Source organism: Cebus imitator, unplaced genomic scaffold (genome assembly GCF_001604975.1).
Source record: "Cebus imitator isolate Cc_AM_T3 unplaced genomic scaffold, Cebus_imitator-1.0 Scaffold455, whole genome shotgun sequence".
Lineage (NCBI taxonomy): Eukaryota > Metazoa > Chordata > Mammalia > Primates > Cebidae > Cebus > Cebus imitator.
In genome coordinates this window covers 1,295,134-1,300,128 of record NW_016107770.1, presented here as the reverse complement: position 1 = coordinate 1,300,128, position 4,995 = coordinate 1,295,134, and positions in this window count along the sequence as shown.

The following is a 4,995-nucleotide window of genomic DNA, read 5'->3' as shown; positions in this document are numbered from 1 at the left end:
TGCCCACTTTTGAATGGGCTTGTTAGTTTTTTTCTTGTAAATCTGCTTTAGTTCTTTGTAAATTTTGGATATCAGCCCTTTGTCAGATGGGTAAACTGCAAATATTTTTTTAAATCTATGTGTTTTATATACTTTAGGGTAAAAACTTTACTCTTTTCTATGCAAAAACTGTGCAAATTCTTCTCCAAGTCTCTTTTTCACTTTTTAAAGGAACAGTATCCTAATATGATGATAATATTGCTTTTCCCATGGAAATTTAATGTGGAATTTTTGCTCTGTATTGGAGATTTCCAAGAGGTCTATGGGAGAAATAATAATGTATTTTTACATGGTAAGTACATTTACAGCATTAATAAAATAATTAATGGTGAGATATATAATAATTTGAATATAAAAAGCAAAAGCATCTGTGTTGTTTGACTGTTGTGATATTTTTCTGGAGTATGTGCTACAACTAAGAAAGGAAGAATGAGGAGTTAAAGTATGAAAAATTTATGATAAAGGAAACCATAAGCCTATGGATTTATATATGATTATTGCAAAGGGTAATATAGAAAGAGTGTAATAGGACAAAACCAATTACCTATTTATTACTACAGAGATGTGCTGAGAAGGAGAAAGGGGAATATTTGTGCTTTGCAAGGCTCATAAACCAGCAAATATTACTAATTCATGGGTGCAGGAGTTGAGTTAGCTGATGTAACCTACCAAAAATGCTCTCTTGGGATACCTAGAATTCTTCATTTTTGATTTATTACAACAACATTCTTTATTTTATAGCAATGTTTACAGTTTACTGATTTACTAGTAAACAGGTTCATCCATTTTGGGACAGCACTCTGCTTACAAATAAACCATAAAAATCATAAAATTAATAAAAAGAGGCACGGCAAGAGAAACTTGGGCATGAAATTGAAGTAATAAATAAGGCAAATTTTTCTTTTGACGTGTGTTTTTATGACCCCGACTGTGTTTTATTACAGAGAACTAATGTGACCATTTGTTGTAAATGAAAGAATTCTCCAAGTAATATTCACCCACCAAGTACTCAGGAGAGATAAAGTTGAGCATTAAAATCATTAAGAGTATTTTGTAACTGAAAGAGATAAGCCCACATTTTAAATGTTTGTTCAGCATTTGATTTATAAAGTAGCTTGCATTTTATATCATAATGTGTTGCCTTCATATCATCAAATGCCTAATATACAATCCCCAGCTTTTACTATAATATCCTAAAGGACAAGAACTATACCAATTTAACTTTCTTGGAGACACAACTAATAGAACACCTTGAACTTGGAGATGGGGAAAAATTTTCTTGTGGCAAAGTCTCTGATTCATTCCTCAATCTCCTTTCCCAAGCCGTTGGCATAATCCTACTCATAGTTGATATTTTGAGTATATCTATATAGTTTTTACTTGTGTCCCTATTGGAGGACCTTCGCTTGCAACATGTATCATTTCTAGAAGCCTCTATTTCAGGGGTTTTCACCCTTGGCACTATTAACATTTGGGGCTGGATAAATTCCTTGTTGTAGGGGGCTGTCCTGTGCCTTGTAGGAAGCTTAGTGGCATCCCAGGCCTCTGCCTACTAGATGCCAGTTACATTCTAATCACGCAGCCATAGTATCCAAATATGTCCCCAGACATTGCCAAATAACTCTTGGGACAAAAGAGCCCCCACTTGAGAACCACTGCCTTAATCGAAGTTAAATACGAATCTAGAAACTTCATTGCCATAGATTGGCAGAGAGAAATACATATATATATACACACACATATAATTGTTTTTTCTTCCAATTGCTTTCTCCTTCAATATCTAAAGTTCTTTCTGTTGTTTTTTTATTATTATTCCTGTTATTAATAGCTTTCATTTTTGCACAGTCACTATCCGCTAAGTGTTTGACATGCATGTTTGTAGCCTTCATATTTCTGAAGGTTGATGATTTTTCCCGATTTTACAATACTGGGAACTAAAATTCAGAGTGTGTAGTCCAGTGCTTCTCAAAATTTAATATGCATACACATCACCTGGGGACCTAGTTAAAATTCAAACTCTGGTTCTGGTTTGGTACATCTGGAATGGAGCCTGGAAATCTGCATTTATAATAAACTTGCAGGTGATACTGATGCTGATGCTGCAGCTTATGAATCCATAATTTGAGAGGCAATGGACTAGATAACTTACCCAGATTCCTACAGCTAGAAAATGCTAGAGTCACAATTTGAACCTAGGTCTGCTTCTCACACAGGATACCCTCTCTCTTCCTTCATGCTGCCTGTCTATGTGCAATTCTGTGCCAGGCAGTTAGCTTTACTCTTCCTAGAGCTGTCCCAGGTTCTCATATTTTATCTCTACCTTTATGCTTAGCTATAGTTCTTTAGGTCTGGTGGTAAAAGACAGAGTGGGTACAGTCAGTTTAAGCAAATGGACAGTAGTTGGAATATAACTATACTTCTTTTATTTTTCATGCATGTATACAATAATACCTGATTGCAACACTTTCTGGCTCCTAGACAGAAGACTAGGAGCTTGAATTCACAGATGAAGGCATATAAACCTTTTTCTCTTAAAGTTCAAGTTTAATTGAGGATATCAATGCATGCACAGATAATTATGAAACAACTTCCTAGATGTATCATTGAAGCCTAAACAGGGAAATTATCGGAGCATTGAAAATGGAAGAATTAGAATTGCTAGTTAAATCATGGTCATCACAGACTGAAATTGATATTGTATCACCTCATCTAGGATAAGCCTGAAACCTGGTCACATCCCCTCAAATTCTGTGGCCATTGCAATATGGCACCATCATTTTGAAGTAATTGCCCTGATCTTTGAACAAGTCTGTCTGGTTCTGCCTGACAAGCTGGAGGTAATAATATAAGTTCATACTTGAATAAGGTATGTGATACACAATAGAACACATAGAAAGCTTACTTAGAGAGATGATAATATAATAATCTATTGATAGCTTTCATAACTCTTCACCTTGAGATTTATCCAAAATATATCTACCATGTGCTACTGCATCTGTGGCTTTTGTGAGATGTGCACTAAACACTTAGAAAAATGGTAGATAATGATTTCAACAATTGAGAAATGTTTTCAATTAAATTTGGGTGGTAAAGTTAACAATCTATGATTTATTCAATTTGGTGCACTCATAAGATGAGGGAGTTGACTCAGATGCCTCTTAATGAGGCTTCATGGTTAAGGGATTACTCACATCCACAGTTTAGATGCTGTCTCATCCTAAATTATTTGAGACCCCACTCTACCCACCTTCTCTCTCCTGCACCTTTAACATCATTCTTTTTCCTGATATATACCCATTTCTTATCATAAATTAGCTCATATGTCATTGAAAAATGGAAGAATAATGTCAGAAAAATGTGAAAGTTGCATTGACTTATATTACTTTTATTCCAGAGGTGAATGTTTCACACCACCAAATAAGAGCAAAGGAATACAAAGTGCACTTTAAAAAGCATGAATGCATCAACTCCATAGGAACAAAAAGAGAACTATAACAATTTCTGTTCACCCCATTTTCTCTTTCTGGCACTTATCACCTGGTGCTCCCTGACTTTTGTTAATTTCTGCTTGTTTCTTCTAAAATCTTCCATACACCCCTCCCATTAAACTATCACTATTTATTTTATGATAATATTCTACACTCATTTTGGCATTCTTTTAAAAATAGAACTTTAAACCTCTTCTGCATCACCTATGTTTCTGATATGATTATATTTATTTTTGTAATTACTCAGGCTATGATGTTGAGTTCAAAAAATTTTGAGAAAAATATTCCCTACATATCTTCCCACAAGCTCTACTATTTTTAGATACAATTTTGCTAACTATTGGATATGTTTTTCAGGTGGTTATCATATAGCAAAACAAACAGACAAGCAGCAACACAAACTCTGTATTCTCTCTTTAAGTATTTCCCTTTAAGTATGTTTACATATCTATTTTCCTACAATAAAAGTAATAATCTTCATTTCAGCTGATTTCTCACTGGAACAACAGATCTCTGTTTCTCCCTCATTTCCCAGCCAAATTTCATAAAATATTAAACTAAAATTGCCTTCTCCTCTTCACAAGTCTCCATTCCCTCCTCATCCAACGCCTGTTCAGCTTTCATTCCAACCACTGCACTAAAACAGCTTTTGCCTTGGCTACCAGTAACATTTTCTTAACTAAACTTAACAGATGAAAAAACAAAGACAGTACATTGCCCCTTGAATGGAAAATGTGGTTGCATCCATGCAATGGAATACTACTCAGAAATAAAGAGGAATGAACCACTTTATAAGGAATAGCACATATTTATCTCCTGTATATGATGTTAAGTGAAAGAAGGCAAATTCAAAGACTGACTACTGTGAAATTCCATTTATATGACATTTTTGCAAAAGCACCACTATATGGACAGAAAACGGGCGAGCACTGGCCAGAGCCTGTGTTGTGGATGCTGCTAAGTATAAAAGGTCATGTACTTTTGGAAGGTGCATAGGAAGAGTGGTGTTAATAAAGTTAATCTATATCTTCTTCATTTTGTGGTGTTGCACAACTGTCACTGTATATGCCATTCACATGATGAACACTTCAAGGGTTAATTTTACTGAATGTAAATTACATCATGTTGGGGCTCATAAAACTATACCTCGAAATGAAGATCTCAGAAACAGAAGAATTTCTCTGACCTTTTCCTGCCCTTCTGTCTCTCAGTTCCATTCTTTCCAGAGGCACCATAGAAACTAGAATCCCTCTTCCCCAAGGCAGTTCCTAGAAACCAAAACCCCTTTTCTCCAAATTCAGCCATAAAACCCTAAAAGTATGACTCTAATTTTCCCTCTGCCTTTCTGTGCAAAACCCTGCCATAATGAAATTCCCTGAGCTGCCTTGTTTGACTTTAGGTCTTAAGATACCCTATTTCAGTGGGTCTTAAGACCTCAGAGTTTTAAGGGTTTTAAGACCCCAGAGGG